Source organism: Epinephelus fuscoguttatus, linkage group LG14 (genome assembly GCF_011397635.1).
Source record: "Epinephelus fuscoguttatus linkage group LG14, E.fuscoguttatus.final_Chr_v1".
Lineage (NCBI taxonomy): Eukaryota > Metazoa > Chordata > Actinopteri > Perciformes > Serranidae > Epinephelus > Epinephelus fuscoguttatus.
Window position 1 is genome coordinate 7,603,945 of NC_064765.1, and position 18,813 is coordinate 7,622,757.

General features: G+C 40.1%; 1 long non-coding RNA gene across 1 annotated transcript; it reads right to left on the bottom strand.

Moving 5' to 3' along the window:
- Positions 1–1,442: 1,442 nt before the first annotated feature.
- LOC125901212 (uncharacterized) lies at positions 1,443–12,027 on the bottom strand. The gene is made up of 4 exons (XR_007450950.1): positions 11,721–12,027; positions 9,942–10,018; positions 7,816–7,934; positions 1,443–3,575 (listed from the first exon to the last, which is right to left on the bottom strand). It is a non-coding gene; the product is annotated as an uncharacterized LOC125901212 (long non-coding RNA).
- Positions 12,028–18,813: the final 6,786 nt, after the last annotated feature.

Below are 18,813 nucleotides of genomic sequence, written 5' to 3' on the forward strand. Positions count from 1 at the left end.
GCCTTCGTTCTGGGAAGTTAGAGGCTTTTATCAACCTTGGTGGGGAGTGTTGTCTTTTTTATAACAAATGGCTGTCGTTAAAAATGGACAATACGCCATCATTTAGTTACGCTGACATAATTTACTTGGATGCAAACATTTCAGACACTGTTTATCTTGTCATTATTTTGGGTAAACACCACATTCATACTTGTAAGTGAAAAGGATATACTCCCTCTTTCACTGTTAATTAATAACTTTGCCAACTACCTCAAGCTGCTAAAATAGATAGAAAAATTGAATAGTAATCCTTAAACTTGTATACTTGTATTCCTTGACTTGTTCTGTACATTCTCCCTGTAATAAATAAAGGGGGAAAGTACTTCCTGGTCATTTTATATGGTTTTATTTATTGTTCAGTACCTGTTTACATCTCTGTGTGTATTTGACTCTCTGTGGGACTGATTTTTTATATACTTTCCTATATATCTTTATATTAAGATACACAGTATCTGTATAAGTGAAAGGTGTACATAATTTTATCTTATTTGTATTTCTGTAATATTTTATCCTTATTTACCACTCCTTGTCCCGCACCCTGGTGTGGGATTAATAAAATCTTATCTTATCTTATCTTATCTTATCTTATCAGCAAATATCTCACAAACAAGCCCAAGACCCAAGCTTCTATACTCAACCACTGGACACATAGACCTTAACTGAATAGACGAACTATTAAAGCGTCTGTATAATATGAACTTGTGTAGACTCAATATTGGCTACAGCCCTACTAATAAACTGTACTAAGATGGCCCTCCATTTTCACTACATCTTCTTTAATGGTGACATTAAATTATGTTGATTGTGAAAGGCTTTTTGAGAATACATTTTATTAGGCCCATAATGGCTACATGTTTTGTTGATATTAAAAAGCAAAGATGCAAGATGCCAATGAAATGTGAACAAAAATATAAAATGATAGGCTTAGGCTTTATTAAAACTATCTTACAATGAAGAAAGAGTTTTATTACTATTCACCATTATTACATTGTTCCGAGAAGGAATAGTTTTCGGATCTACATACTTAATTGGGCATTGAAGGTATTTCGGATATGAGCCTCTAAAGTTTGAGCTTGGTAGGAGGACATGAAGGCAACAGGAGTTCCGGCGCGCACGCACAATAGACATGATTAGAACGTCACGACGCAACGTGACCGCGCTTTGCCTGGAGCCTGATATTGTGCGGCTCACTTTTCACTGTCTTTTCATCAGTCTCTGAATATTACAAACACAACTGAATCTAAAATACTAGATTTAAAAAAGGTCTCATTTTAGCTGATCCTGATTGTTTGAACACCTGCTTACAAGAAAGATGAATAAAGAAAGATTGTGAAAATGCATCTATTATTATTACTGCTTGTATTGCTGCACAAAGATGCATGGAAACACACAAACATTGTCACCTCACATACTTTATTTGATACTCAATCACCTGAAAAAAAGTTCACTGGCCCTTTTTCCAAAATAGTTTATCTTAAATATGGAATATGCATTTTCATCAAAATATAAATTCTTGTTTTAAAATATCAAGCTTCTCTTTAATAGTTGCCTGCAGTTTGTTGTTGTTGTTGTTTTTTCCATTGTAGTGATTGTTATCAAGATGCAAATTTAAAACCCAGAGAAACTCCTGGACTGAACACTCAAAACACAGAAAGAGACACTGAAAAGGATGAATCATTAATCACCGTTGTCATACAGCACGCATGTAGTGCCCTGTTAAATAATAAAATATCTTCTGACAGTTTAAAAATTCAGTCTCTGCTGTCACAACCAGGACTAATGGTTAGAAAATATGGTGTATAATATCAATTTAAAGACATTCTGTTCTTCAAAATCCATCTTTAAAACACCACAGGGGTGGAAATCAATCACAAACGGATTATTTGGTTGCAGAAAATAAAATGTTGTGACCTCTGAGAGCTGGAGAGAATGAGAGATGCAATTTTCCTTTTTTGAAACCACAAAAAAACAAATTATGACTTATTTTGTTAACATATGGCGAAATAGGGAAACAACAAAGAAAGATTATTATCCTTTTCAGTAAAACTTTACTTTAAATCCCACTATTTAGCATTATAAGCACTAAAACATTTAATAAATGGTTTATAACACACTTTAATGTAGCTGTATGCAGATACAAGGACACTTTAAGTGTGCAGTACTTGTTGGGAATTATAACTTCTCCTGTGAAGGCATGTTTTATAGTATTACATCTGCATTTTACAATGTTGTCACTCATTTACCTACAGGAGGAGTTCATAAACACTTATATCTGCTTATAACTGAATTATACTGTTACAAACCATTTGTATGCTGCTTATAAATGCTTAACAAAAGGTTTAAAGTGTTACCATCTTATTACTTGCATTGTGAGATTTGAACACATCAGCCACTACAAATGGCCTCAGTATGAATTATTTCACCAGCAGAGGGCAGCAAAGTGATGCAAAACACAGGACATCAAATACAGAGAGAGAGAAACAGTCTTCCCACGGGCAGTAAATGCACCACAGAGGATGTAGTGTCTTGAGATAGCATGACGATTCACACAGTCCAGGGAATGTTACACAAAATATTTCATAAATCACACAGTAGCATAAAAAGATAACAGAAGCATATTAGCACATATTCTCCACGCAAGCCAAGGTGCATCAAAAAAGTAGCCTGCAGTCTGTAAATCCCTGAATACGCTCACGGTTTTCACATGAGCAACAATGACAATAAAAATCAATTACACAACACCAACAGCCCGCTTCAAAGTCTCTCACATTTGCACGTATAGTAAAATGGCAGTGACGCTGCGACAGAGTCTGACATCAACATCAGAGACCCTGCTGATCCTGAAGCAGAATGAGGGTTTCTCAGCTTTTCAAATCCATTGCTGCCTCATAGCGAGGAGACAAGAGGAGGTGACATCCTGGCAGTGGACAAAACAGACCCCATGACACGTGTCCCTCAAAGGTTTTTAGTGGGAGAACGCCAGCAGCTTTCATCTTGGTGATTTTAAACAAACAGTACATGTCCACATGCCTGGCTGTAACATGAACTGCATTTCCCAGCTTTGCAAAGAGGCAGTGAGGTGTGGGCAGTCAGCCATTGTCGTCCAGGTTGTACAGAAGGACCTGGTGGCTTGGGGCGAGGCCCGGGCAGGTACCCAGGCTGTACAGGCACCCGGCTGATGGGTAACAGGGCACCAGCCGGTAATGCTGCAGCTCCTCCAGGCCAAACGCCGGAGAGCAGCAGTCCATCACCAGCACCTTCACCCTCTTCCTGTCTGGGTACAACAGCCTCTGCTGCCCCCTCTCTCCTATCACCTCCTCCTCTAATTCTTCTTCTTCCTCCTCCTCTTCTACTTCATCTTCTTCTTCCTCTTCCTCCTCTTCAGCCTCCAGCTCCTCCTCCTCATGGTGGATCTTCCTCAGCAGGTTGTTGATGAGGACGGAGCGCCGCAGGTAGGCCTCGGGGTCCTCCAGGAACCTCAGCTTCTCCAGGGACAGCTTCAGGATGCAGCTCCGGTCCTCCTGCAGTATCAGGTGCTGCAGGTGACAAAAGAGACAGAGGATTAGTTTGTGCTGTTACATCTCTACTTTTCCACCTTTGTCCTGTGCAGTTCAGAAGGAGGATGTCAGAGGAATCAGCTTACATTTCATGAAAGCAGATTAAAAGTTTCAGGGTCAAAGCTTAAACGTTCATATGATTCACTTTATTTTCTTGTGAAGACATCAACGGATAATCAGAAAAAGTAGACAAACAATGAACTCTAACAGCACCGCTCTGCTGTCACTGACTCTAGAACCAGGTGTTTGCAATTTTATGAAACAACCACAAGCTTTTTAGGATGTAAATGATGTTTATCGCAACAGGAAACAATTTAAAGAAGACACAAGAGGACATGGGAAGTTCTTTCACTTTAGGCCAGGAGTGTCAACCATAGGGTCAGTGTTTGATTAACAGAGTTTAATAAATGCAAATATTTAAGATAATCAAGCCATTTCAGTCTGTGTTTGCTTGACATTGCTAGTTTGTTAGCAGGCTGGTGAGGCAGTGTTTGCAAGCATTTACTTACATATAAAACACCTCTGCAAGTGTTGTATACAGTGAGGTTTTAGCTTAGTTTGGGAAGTACTGAGCATACAACTGGACTACAACTACTTTTGTTTATACAGAATGCGCCTTTTTCGGGGCAATGGAGGGCGTGAGCAAGTAACAAAATGTGTAGCTCAGCCTGTGACGTAAAGAGTGACGTACTCCGAGGGAAGCTGCAGCTGGTCAGTCCTTCGGTGATTCCCTCGTAAGTTGGCCCGTCCTTCACCGTCCCCGTCACTAGACAATTAATGGCCTCTTCGTTTGTGAGGACAAGGAACGCGCGCAATTCTTTGTCTCCTCAGTTGCTCATCTTTACAGTGTCTGTCAGGTTTGTGTTTCCCTCTTGCTACTAGTACTAGCTGCTCATTCCTGCTATCAGCTGATTCCTGTTTATCCACTGCCAGTGGGTCGCACATGCGGCGTCATCAACAGCTCCTCCCACAAGTCTTCAACAGCCCCTCCCGTGGTGGAAGCCTCCTCGTTCTGTTTAAACCAAAAAGGTTCCACCAATATGACTACCCTACGAGGTGGAAAATTGGGCACCTTGGATCAACTCGCCAATCAGACTCTGTGTGTCTAAACACTCACAGCTTGCCGGTAAAATGGCCCAACATTCACGGAAAATCTGGCAGTGTAAAAGGGGTTAAAGTTTCCTTCATAGACTCAAGGTAACACGGTTAAGTAACTGATATACAAATTGTCATTTTGAAGGTGAAGTATCCTTTAAAGACTGAGTGTGGGACATTTACATATAAATCAGCATCCCTTACATTCAAGCCCTGAAATTAGTTCACACAGTGCTGATTAAACCTACTGTATCGTCACCAGGGAAAGCTCTCTGTGTTTGTCAGTATAAAGAGTTTTGTGTCTGCTGTCTGGGGCAACTTTTCTGTGCATTCACACAGGAAGTGATTGGTTTTATGCTTCAGGAGTTGCAGGTGACACCATCAGCCAACTTGAGATGAGCTCAAACCAGCCAGTACGCTTATCATTGGTCTGAACTGGGCTTTATACATGTGTTAGGTGATTTATTGTCCTTTAAATATGCTACCTCTCCTTTCCCTTTAAAGGACAGATATAGAGCTTTAATTTGAAGGATTGTAAGAAACAAAACATTTTCATAGGAAAACAGGAGTCACCGGCCTAGCAAAACCTGGACGCCACTATGACAATGTGTGCGGACTGCAAAAGTGCTTACTCACAGTTAAAGGACGATATTAACCGCCTGAATTCAGAGCTCCGAAAAAGGGATGAGCTGATAGAAGAATTTGCCTCTGTAGCTGCTGCCCAGTCAAAGCATATTTCATATATGCAGTCGTCAGCTCTCACTGTCCCAGCAGCCCGATCATCCACCACCCTGATGTCCCAGATCGTCTCGGAGTCTGCAGCCACCCTCCTGTGGCTGGCCTCGATAAACGCTGGCACCACAGCGGTCCGTCCGGAGGGCCCGGCGGCAGAGGCTGGCCGGTCCCAGGAGCCTGAGCCGGACGCAGGGGCAGCGGGCTCCACCGCTGCTGCACCGGACCTGGTCGCTACAACGCCGCCGCCAGCCACACCGATGCCCCCAGATGATCCGTGGGTGCGTATTGGAGCCAGGCCTGAGGCCCCGATCTTCAGCTCCACACCAAATTGAGCTAATCCAGGGTCCCGAACGTCCTGGACAGAGCTGCTGCGCTGTGGACGCAAGAGGGATTCAGGGACTCTTCCTCTCTTCCACAACCACCCCTAGGTCTCTCCAACTGCTACACGATCCTGCTGGATGGCTCCGGTCCATCCCGACGATGCCCCTGCAGTCCCAACTCCATCTGGCTCGGAGTCGGCCGCAGCTCCACCTGGCGCCGCCAGGCCCTCTTCTTCTCCCGCGGCCGCCGAGCCCTCTCCACCTGCAGCCGCCGAGCCCTCTCCACCAGCGGCCAGCGTTGGTCTAGCGGCCAGTGTTGGTTGCTCCACTCGCCGCTCCTCTACAGAGAGGGACCGCCGTAGGATGCTGAAGGAGGCTGTTATCATGCACTCAGGGAGTCTCTCTCGGGCTTCCACATATCCGCACACCTGTCCACCTACGCAGACCGTTCCGGTCCCAACACAGGCAGAGGTGACTGAACGCCCTCTGTCTGCTCCAGGCAGTCCATCGCCACCTTCTCCATGTCCTCTCTTCCCCCCAAACACAGTAATTATTGGCAACTCCATTACCAGGAACATCCGCTTCATTAACGCCATCACACAATGTCTCCCTGGTGCCACTGTCCCCGATGTCCTGGACAAACTCCTGTCCCTCCTGCCCTCTCTCCCCACCTCTGTTAAAAGAGTTGTGGTGCATGTGGGGACCAACGACACAACCCGCCGGGAGTCAGAGTGCACCAAAAAGAGTTTTAACCTCCTCTCCGATGTTTTAAAGGACTGCGGGAAGTCTGTTTTTATTTAATACCAATACCAATACCAACTCTCGGTCGCGGAGCCAGCCGTTTCAGTCGGCTCCTCAGTCTTAACACTTTCCTCCAGGCCGCCAGCAGGAAGTACAGCTTTGGTTTGATTGACAATTTTAACTTGTTCTGGGATCGTTCCTCTCTTTTTAACAGTGACGGAGTACATCCCAACAAACGGGGTAGCCAAATGCTGTCGGCTAACTTGCAGCATGCTGTGCAATCCCTCCCACGTGACTGACTGTTTACACCTGACACACACACCCCTTCTTCTTCTACGGTACAACACACAGATTCCCACGACAGTTCCCCCCACTGGTCATCACACTCAGCTCCCTCAAACAAAACTGACACATCCACTGTTATACCCACCATCATTTCATATCATAGACCCACTGCAACACGCTCATCATCACACCCCTCTGCTGCAAACCACAACAATTTAATTCAGATTCCTCGGCAACCTCTGTTACCCCCCGCCCCTAATTTGATTGTTTAGTTTTTGTTGTGTTTTTCTCTTTGGCACTGCTTTAAGATTTGTTTTCTTAATGCTTCATCTAGTATTTGCATGATCCTGATGTTTCTGATACCATGTATGTTCATAGAAAAAAAGCAAGGGGGCAGAAACCATAGTGACGGTCTCTCATGGTGAAGCTGTGGTGGAAAGTCCTAAGAAGCGTCCAAGTAAGTAAGCATTCAGGGGAAACATTTAAGTTAAATAAAAACAAACAAAGATGAGATGTAAAGACAAACTCCTGTCCCTCCTGTGAGAGAGACCAAACTGGGGATGGAGGAAGATACAGCTCACCTACAGGCATAACTTATGAGCACGCATCGACAGTGTTTGTGCAATTTATCTCACAGCCAGAGGGGGGAGACTAAAGTTCTGCAATCCAGCTTTAATATCTGAAGTGGCTTTCAATGTGAGGTGAATTTGGTCATGAATGTAAATGTATCATCTGCATAGAAGCAGAAAAAGAGTGGCGTATTATCACTCACTCTTTGTATGTACTGATTTAAAGCTGAAGGACAACATTAAAAGAGTGAAACAGATGTAATGAGAAATGAGAACTGCTGGGCGAGATGGTGAGTTTCAAGAATGCCAAAAATGAAGCAGAAAGCTGAGAGGAAAAAAATCATAACATACAGAAATGTGTGAAGAAAACATTTCACAATGCAAAGATCAATAAACACGAAAGACGAAATCACATTACACAATCGGCCTGAAAAAGAACACGTGGGCAAGAAGAGGAAAAGAAAAGGTTCATACTTTTTGAAAATATCCATGTAGGCCTCCGTGTAAATCCTCCTCCTCCGCATATTTCCTCTTGAAGTAAGCAACTTTCGACGTTGTTGAATGGTTTGGTCTCTCTCACAGGGAAGGGGCTGCTGGAGGCAACAAAACAAAACATCAGATGGCAAATCTACGTTGGCAGAAAAAGTGTTCAGATCCTTTACTGAAAGGTGGGGAAGGCTGTTTTATTTTGGCATCACTGGGCAAAAATCCTGTAAAAACCTTTGAGCATGTCGTTCTTTAAGTGGACTAAAAGAAAACAAGACTTCTGCACCCTCTCTTGGCTCTGTTTTCAGAGTATACTTGGTGTAGGAAATCTAGCACGGGATGGGAGACTTTGGCCAATCACAGGCCATTTCAGAGAGAGGGCGTTCCTATTGGCTGTTTTACAAATGCAGGCGTGCATGCATTTCTCTTTGATAAAAACCTGATTCACTGGTAGAAAGTTGCTATTTCAGCATTGGCGACAACTGACTACACTGCAAAGTAACCCAGAAAAGAAGATGGACTTATCAGAAAGAGAGTCTGACAATAAACAAAATATAATGTGTCAATATCAGCAAAGTGTTTCAGAGATGGAGAGTAAATATAGCCAGTTGTTTAGCCTTCTGCTAACCAAAGGTTCATGTCTGTGGCTAATTCAAGTTCATTCATATTTATGAAGCTAGCTAGAGCCTCAAATCACAGTGTGTCCTCTGCCTCTTTCACCACCACTACAGACAGCCTCACTTGGCAACACATTCTCACTCCCGACCTCATCACATACTGATGTTTGGTCATGGACTTTCCACGTCCAGATGCGACGTTCAAGGTACCCTGAGTGTGTTGGTTGTTGACATTCTGGGACACCATGTCAAGTTCTGCCTGTTACATGCATTGTCTTCTTTCAAAATACACTTCTGTTCTCACAGGAAATTTAATGTTTACGTACAGTCTTTTTGAAAATAAATGCACTGCGTCAGTACAACACTGCAAATTTAAGTTTTTTTCCTTCAACAACAAATGCACAAGGTTGGGTGTAGGTAACAAAGGGACATGGTTGGGTTTAGGAAAAAGGAACTGTCAAATTTTTCATTTGTGTCCCGCCGCGTTTCCTCCAGCGCTGCTGAGTGCCATTAAACTATAACCGCGACTGCCCGCGTATCATGCCGATGTTAAAGGACAGCTTTGTTCATCAGTGTCTGATGCTGCAAGTCACTGCCCAAGCGCTGGATGTTGACGACTTCAGAGTGAGACCAGGTTGGGATATGTAGTGGATGAAATGTTGCTGTTGTTTCCATGATTGACTGAAACTACCAGTCACAGTTAACAGAGGTCTCCGAAGTAAAAAAAATTCATTTGCAACCTCTCTAGCCTTAGCTGCATTTACTGATGATTACCCTGATATTACACAGAGGCGCACATACAAAGTCTGAATTTTGAGGAGACAGGATGCTATGACCAATGTTGAGGGGTGTAACGGAAAAGTAGTATAATGAGTAGTGTAACAAATTACTGTTTATTGCAGGGTGCAATTAGTAAAGTAATAATATTGCTTTTAAGAAAGTTAATGAGTAATACATTTTTTGAGTAACGAGCACAACACCACCTTTAAAGATGCAATAATCCATATTATTTTTGTCATGTATGATGTGTAGAGATGAATCCACAACTTCTCCATTCATTCTAGGAGCTTTTCAGCGTCTTTAAAGTGAATTGTTTAGGTTGTGCAGCTCTATAGTTAGAGACTAGCTGGTGAGGACAGTGGAGCGTTTAGCAGCTGAAGAGCCACATATTTCCCTCAGGAGTCGGTGGAGACCAAAAACAGCGCTAAAAGGATTTAAGGTGGAGTTTCTCTGTCACTGCTGGATGTGTAAATAAGTTACTGCTTGCTGACATGTTTGCCATTTCAGCTTTTACCTTTATGATAAAAAATTAGCTTGTTATACTGCCCCCAAATGGCCAAAAAATCAGTTAACACTGGTTTAAAGGTAAATGTCCAATCATGCCTCCAAATCACTTGTTTCAAACAAGAAACAGAAACTGTAAAGGACTGATAAAATATGACATCACCTGGTGAGTCATTGAGGGTAAACGAGGTAACAAATAGCAGCTCTGAATACCTGCTGCTGATGCTCCACAGCCGGCGCTCAATCAGTGCGTCTGAGCCGATCTGAGCCTCCACATCGCCCTCAGACTCCTGCAGGGAAGAGACAGGTGAGGAGGAGGAGGAGGAGGAGGAGGAGGAGGATGGAAACACAGGACCAAAACTTCTGAGCATGAATGCAGGAAAGCTGTGACTGTAATCCGTCAGTGGTGCCAATATGATGTCTACATGTGGTGTGTGATTTTCTTCAGCTTGAACTTCTCAGATCCAGTATCCAAATACATCACATTCCCTATTTTAAAATTAAAAGTAGGACACTGGAAATACTGTTTTTATTTACAACTAATGGTGTGACAAATATTCTGACACATTTTGGTGTGAAGCCTTCATCAGTTCTCTTTGTAAAGGAACACACCATCGAATCATCACCGATACACCTGACAACAGGAAAAAAAAACTACAAAGGGACAGATAAATAATTAGATAAATAAAAAAAAAACATAAAAAGGATTGTAAATAAAATGAGAAAATTGAAATAAATGAGAAACAATATAAAAACATGTTTAAAAAAATAAAGAAAAAAGGAATAAAATAAAATAAAATGGAACTATTTTATTCATTTCTACGAAATGTGATGTAAAAAATGAATTGTCGTGTTAACAGAGCACATGTCAAACTGCACATGTGCTGCTGTATAATATCCTGATATGACCCTTTAATGTTGTGTTTTCTGCATGATATTTATAGAGCTGTCTTTTCTGAAATCTGCTGTCCTTGGAAGCTCATTCAAATTCAAGAAAGTGGAAGAGGAGGAGAGATAAGAGGGCGGACTGTGTGTGTGCGTGTGTGTGTGTGTGTGTTATTTAAAATGCCATAAATCAATCATAAACACAGAGTGGGAAGCTTTATCATTGCGAAACATTCACGCCAGCTCCCCCCTGAAGCTGCTGCAGTGACTCACACAGTTTTTAACATCCAACTGCAGCCCGAATATTTAATCTGTGGGAGAATGATGCATGATGATGGATACATGGGCACACAGAGAGAGAGAGAGAGAGAGAGAGAGAGAGAGAGAGAGAGAGAGAGAGAGAGAGAGAGAGGCTGCGTGGGAAGTGTGTTTGTGTGTGAGTGTGTGGATGCAACACTTGGTATATAATTTTCTTTTTGCTGCAGATATTTCCACTAAAAGCTGAAGTGTGTGTGCACAGGTCAGGAAGTGATTTCCTCCCTTAAAAGCACCTTAAGATCGGTGCAAAGGAAGCAACTTTAAGAGATTAAACAAACCTGGTGTCTGAACTAACAGGATCCTGATTTAAAATACTTTTAGTGTACATATTATTAGAAATATTGTGAGAAAACAGCACTGTTTTGAGCTTTGTGTCTCCATTATATTATAATATATTATATCTTTAATATTATAAAAAAGAATTCTATCCATAAATGAACACACATTTTACTCAAATATTTAATTTTTAGATTTTTACTGGACAGCAATCATATTTTAATATCTTTTAAGTTTGGGTAATTCCTTTAAAATAAAATAAAATAAAATAAAATAAAATATTGATTTATATATATATATATATATATATATATGCATTTCACTGCATCTCATTTTATTCTCCTTTTTATTGTGTTTTAATTTTGTTTAAATGCATATCTTACCCTTGCCTCCATGTTTAAAAGGGATACTGAATAAATAAACTTGCCTATGCCCAGTTTACAAACGAGTATCTGCTGTTTTAGATGCAAAACCCACCAATAAATCCCTTAAATGTCCGTCAAAGCTTCTTACCTTTAAATAATTCCGTCCAGCAGCAGGTCAGTAAATCCCACTTAAAGCCTCTCTGTCTCTCTCCGGTGATGTCCTCCGCTCCTCCGCTCCACGGCGCCACATCCACCTTCCTCACACCCGATTCAGCGACGCTCCAGCCCGGCCTGAGTCAGAGCCTCCCCTCGGTCCCTGCAGGCAGACAGACGGACGCGCAGACAGACAGGCAGCCAGCTCCAGCTCCTCCGGGGTGAGACGCTCGCTGCTCTCCAGCCTCCTAAAATATCCCGTTCACAGCAACAAGAGACAACACACAGCTCTGTGCGCGCGCCCTCATTGGTCCTCGCGGAGGCAGATGTTTCCTGTTGCTAGGAGACTGAGTAAGCGCGGAGATGACGCGCCAGCATCAGTCCTCGTCTTCCCGCATATCCGAGGCTGCACAGTGTGTGTGTGTGCTCCTTTTTTACCAACACAGGGACACACTGAGACAAATTTATGTCTCCAGAAGTTAAAAAAAAAAAAAAGTTTTGTTTTGGTTTGGGTTTTTTTTGTTTACTTTTTTTGTAAACACTAAAGCATGTAAACACAAGCACTGTGAAGTAATTCATGCAGGTTACGTCATTGATTGATACAGTTATAAAGGGTGATAGACAGTTTTGAACAGTTATCATTTTTCTCTTTTTTTCTTTTATCAATTTTAAATTATTTTAGCTTTATTTTTGTTTAGATTATTATTATTATTATTATTATTATTCGATTTTATTTTCCAATTAAGGTTTTACTACTTCTTTGGTATTTTATTATTATTTTTTTTTTATTAATTTTCTGTATTCAGGAAAGAATATCTTTTTTAATTCAGTCTTGAACCCATTAACTTTATGATTTAACTGACTTTTTATTTTTCACTGAGGCAATCAAATTTCAGCCATTATTGTTTCATCTTTTTTCCTTAATTGTTTGTTCTTTATTTATTTATTTATGGTTACTTGAAACTTCTAAAACAGATACACTGAAATAAGATTTATTTTATGTTTTTTCTTTCTTTCTAAAATCCAGTGTGAGATTTCACTATGCTCTAGTAGGACAAGATGACAATTTACACTATGACATAATGAATCATGGGAATATTGGTGCTAACCAGCGATTCAATGGGCCAGACTCTGTTTGTGTTTGTTTATTGTTGACATATTAAACCAGTAAGTGTGGAAGGATCTGGTTTTATTATCTTACTTACCATCAGTATGTTCCTGTTATATTGGGGGAAAAAAACATGCATTTCTATGTTAAACTTGTTATTTTTTGTTTGTTGTGGTTTATTGACAGCATTTTGGCTTTGTCTGGGATTAAAAGTATTAAGTCCTGTACTTATCTCTACTATTGTCTCTGTTATTTACAGTCCACCGTCTTTATCAAGACAGAAACAGGCATTAGACGTCATATCACATTAGACATCAAGAAACATAGAAAACAGGAACTAAAGACTAGAAAATATATTCCCTCCAAGGTACGAGCACATAAAGCAGTTCTTACACATCTTAGACTTGAATCTACAAGGATTTAAGATTTCACTGTTGGCTCTTGTGTTATAATTGTATATTCTTTACAATATTATTAATAATAATCTATAATAACCTTGTTTTTTTGAGACTTTGAACTTTAGGTTTTGAAGTACAATAGCTATGTTTCCATCCAAAAGTGATTCGAATCATTGGGATATGCACAATAAAAAAAAATACGAATCCTGTGTGTTTCCATTAAATGTACAAACTTGCACAAGTTTTCCGCAACATGGCTAATGCTGCCAAACAGATGCTGTATCACGCTGAAGTACTCTAAATCTCTGTAGAAACATATATTAGAGATTCAAAACAAGATTACTATAGCCATGTTTCCATCAGCCTGTTTAGATGCGCATCTAGAAGTATCGCATTGGAAAATTATGATGGAAACGTCAAAATTCGAATTAAAATCCCCTGATTGGCACAAACTAAAATACACTCACTTTAGCCGGGTTTTGGTTGATTCGAAAAAAATGTTGATTCGCAAAACAGGGGATGGAATCAGTTATGTTCGAATTAAGTCTGACGTAGCGCACCTCTCTCCATGGTGATATCCACACTCCGGGTCGGGAAGGCGGTAATGCATTTACAAGCTGGTTGCCAACAGCCAGAAAATGTAGAAGAAGAATAATGCAAGACTTGTTTTGTTTCCAGTTCTGCTGAAAACTTGTAGTTTTCACCAAAGTCCGTACATTTAATGGAAACACACAGGATTCGTATTTCTTTTAATGCGCATTTCCCAATGATTCGAATCACTTTTGGATGGAAACATAGCTTATGTCTTGGCTTTAAATTTCCTTGTACAATACTATAGGAAGATAACTGATAGATTATGAACGGCATATGAATAGATTATTTTCAGTCATTAAAGTCAGGAACATGACATAAGTTTTAAGTGGTTAAAATCAAGTCAAATGTGACCATACACCATCAGACAGTCACCCAATCACCTCAAAAAATGTTGGCATTGTACGAATCTGTAAACAACAGATATGTCACATTTGCATTGATACAACATTGATACATAAAACATGCAAATCTAACCTGTTCGTGATTTGCAGAAATGTATGATGCCAACATTTTCCTCTGGTGACTGTGCTAAGCATATTGTAAGAAATATTAATGGTTAATTGAACACTTGACACTGTGCAGCTAATAAACAGCTACAGAAACAAGCTGCATGTTTGTTGACTAAGTCTAAACCCAAAGCATCTGCTGCCAAAGATTAAACTTTCCCAAAACACTTCAACACAAAATACTTTCCCTAATCTGTAATCCACTCTGAGATTTCCTACGTGAAACTGGAAATCTCCACTACCAATCACAGGGGGATGAACTGTGTGGTTTTGTTGTTAACTGGTTAGAAAAGCCTCATTCTCAGAATTAAGACATCTGAGCCGGACGAGGAGACAAACCAAAGAAAACAGATGGCAGACAGACGTTCCCACAGCAGGGATCTTCTGGCTTTTATTGGCAACGACAAAACTTGGTACAAAAAGTGCTTTCTGGGTGCTCAGCATGCATGACCCAGACCAGACCAGGCCAGACCAGAACCGCAGTCTCTACAGAGTCAGTGTCTCAGTTGTGTCAGCTGCAGGCTCTACTTTGGATGTCAGTGAAGATCTAAGACCTGACAGGATATTCAGATAAGGAAAAAGGGGACTGTGCTTTAGTTTCTTTTTATTTTTTTGACTTTAACTTCCTGTAGGTGTCGTATGGACTTGTACCTGACTGAATCTGGTCTGACTTGGACTTCAGTCCTGGTCTGACTTGGACTTGGACCTCAGTCCTGGTCCAGGCCTTGACATCATAGTCACCTCTCATGCATGCAGTCCTACAGCAGCATTCACAGGGAACAACGAGAAGGCTTCATGCAAATTTGGATCATCTATGTTCTCATGGTGGATATGTTTGATCTCAAAATGTTACAGGCACTTCATCATCAGAGTTATTACAACGGTATCACATCTGCAGCACAACCTGATTGTCTCACATCTGTAATACAACCTGGGGTCTCAAACCGAGCATGCAGACGTGTAAATACGAAATAGAAATCCTGGGAAATACTAATAATAACATTTAACATTTACTATTTTAAAAAATATAGAATAGATATTACATTCTGTACAACAGCTTGACATGCATAAAATATATCAGTCTGTGCAGTAACTATAGTTCATGTCACTATTCACGCTCACATGTATGAAGCCTGCAGAATAGGAGTGCTGATATCAATTCCTGTGACAGGTTGTTTGACTCGTCTGCCAAACAAAAATGTAGCTCACTAATTGACAAAAATGACTACCACTAATAATGTTTTGTAAGACAGGCCTACTGTACTTTGAAAAAAGGTGGTAGCACAGTTCATTGTGCTGCTACTTGAAATTTCCTGTCTTTATTTTTGTTATTTCAATAAAGAGCTAAAAAAATTCAGTTTCATGATGCAATAAATTTAAATTTACACACGACTGCTCTTGTACGCTGGTCGGTAACACTTCCAAACCTTCACATTTTTATACAAACACAACAAAACTGCTTTGGAGTTTGCCAGTCTGCTAGCTAGCTAGCTAACATGCAGATTTAAAAAAAAAAAAGGCCATTAGTTTAACCCCTTTACCAAACAGGGATTTTCAGATCATAGCTTAGCAACCCATTGGTCATGACATGGCTTTGGTATCTTTAAAGTTGGAACTATTTTTTCTCCTTAATAACAAAAGCGAAAAAATGTAAGGAATTCATGCTAATGCTAGCAGGCCTAGCTAACTAGCTTACTACTAGTGGTAAGCTAATCAAGCAATACTACTAACAGCAAGGGATAGCACATCATGACGTAACTACTTGATTTTGTTGGTTTATGGTTACAAAAAGTCCAAATCAATGGAGCATCCACTATTGGAGCCGGACGTGGATGCTACTGTATCATATATTTGACCTCTATCACAGTTAAGGCTAACATTATCAGCTCTGCCCTGCCCTTAATTTGGTTTGGCAGAGAGTTTACCAGCAATCCAGAAAGGATTTTCTTGTGTAAAAGCAAAAAATACCATTTGAAAATTCAGTAAAGGTGTCATTCCTGTCATGAAGCAACATTTGTATTATTTACGCAACATTAATCCTTATGGGTAGACTGGTTTACTTTGGGCTATCCACCTTAAAGTATGGAAAATTTCGAGCTAAGTTAGCCATAGCTCTGTGAGTGATCCTGATTTAGCTAGCTAACCCTCAACCAATCACATAACAGATTTTTATTTTTATAACTAAATCAAGTACATTTTTTCACTTTTTTGATTGGACCATCTGTCTTCATAATTTAGTCTAACAGGGTGGAACTATTTTGAGTATTTCATCATTTTATTTTAAGTTATTGACTATGAACTGGGGACATGGTAAAAAAAGGAGCACATGGATCAAAAAATAACATAAAATAAGATGTCAGCAGAAAAGTATATTTAATGTGCATTATTATCTGTTGAAGGCCTATAATTTAAGCCATTTTTTATACATAAATATTGGGCACATTTTAAAGAAAATATGAGGAATTCATTTATGTGGGCAGAAATGTCGCTGCATAACAGGAATGACCAAGAAGGTAAATGGAACCTTTGTGTTGTTTGTCCAAGTAAGTTATTATGTATTTCTATTGTGAACATATGACTATAACACTAATGCTAACTGGCTAACTAGCTAAGCCTAACTAGTGAACAATGCTATGTCTGCTTTAGCCTTTTTTTCATCACTACATGGGCAAGTTAGCATGATATCATTTATGTAGCCAAATTTAAGATGCTTTGTCAGGTTTTTTCATATCGATACGAGTCAGACGGAGACAAGAATTCCAACCAACTCATGGAGCTAACGTTTATTAGCATGCTTGCTTTAGCTAACGAAATCTGTAAGCGTCAGCTGCTATTTCGGCTTCGTTAAAAACAGAATTTTATGACTGGCAACCAGGGTCCAATGTTTTACTATTACTAACTTACTACCAAAATGATTCATTCTGAATTTGGAGCGATTGAACTTCTGTTCATCATTTTAAGCTGCATGCTAGGATGGAAAGCTATCAACAGCAGGCTAACTTAGGGCGCAATTGTTCGTTTATCTTAGCTTGGTGCTATTATTTTATCAGCACATACAGTTGTAAATACTCATTTACTTTGTGGACAGAAAAAGCCACTGAGAAAATAAGAAAAAAAACTTTGTAGAAACAGCTAACGGAGCCAAAACTCAAAAGTCCCATATTGTGGCCTTAGATTAGTTTTTATGTACAAAAATATTAAAAATCAAATAAAAATAAAAACAATCCAGCCTTTACAGCCAGCTGCAGCACTCCTATTCTTCACCCGATGCTTCATTTATACCTGAAGTATTCGTCATCACATATCTGCAGTTTAAACATGAGACATACAGCATTTACAGCTTGTTTCCTGCGTCTAACAGATACAGAATGAGTATAGTGTGTCCTTCCACATATCATTCATTCTTGAACTTAAAGACCTTATCTTCACTGCTGAAAGCTTCCCTGAATAAATAAACATATATATCATTGTGTTCTCATTGGAACGGAGAGAAGTGGGTCGGATGCATCTGAACAGTTGTGTTCTTTATGGTTTGTGAAGTATGTGGTGGTGATGATGATGATGATGATGATGATGATGCAGGCTTGGTAGTGAATCTCAACTCTTTTGAATCATGTATGTGTTTCATGAGGATATCTCCTCCTCCGCCATTTGGAAATTCTAACGATTATCTCCTGTTCTGGATTTAAAATGTCCGTCTTCCTTCAACTATAAACTGAATTACAGTTTTCATTTGTCCAGTGGGCTCTTAAAAAGTCCTCTATTTTACAGAGAGACACTCAAAACAAATAAGTAAGTGCACCCAAGGATATTGTAGGCTAATTAACCTTCTTTGTTTCATGTTTTGTACACTTATGTTGTATGAAGCTTAGTTTAAACTCACAGAACTTTATTTGAATCTCTAGTGGAGGTCCTAAAGGTCCCAGAGATGCTAAATGTACGAGGCAAAATCTGGATAAATGTGCATAACATGCTGCATGCATGAGACATCTAGAACATTTGGTTTTGGTGGAACAGTGCAAAACATAGCTTCTTGGGTGTGAAGTAGCTTCAATGACATGCTGAGACGAGATGGAAAATATGATTCATAGACATATTTCAGTATTTTCCAGCTTTAGTTAGACAGTTGTTGAAAGATGATATGTTTGTAGATTATCCAGAGTAGAAACTAGAAAAATTACAGTACTTGTTTGTTTTAAACACTTAAGACAATGTTTCCTCTCAAGGAACACCTGAAAAATGTAGGGCTGCCCCCTAATAGTCGACCAAAACGTTAGTCGACCACAAAGGTCATTAGTCGGCAGGATTTCTGTGGTCGCTTAGTCCAACACATGCGGCATGTGTACGGTTCCTAATTTCCAGGGCTGGTACCTGCGGTTATTCCACAGGCTAGTTAATAACATGTCAGGCAGGAAATCCAAAGTGTGGGATCATTTTGAGAAGGTGAAGGACGAACCCAAGGTGATATGTAAACTCATCTTC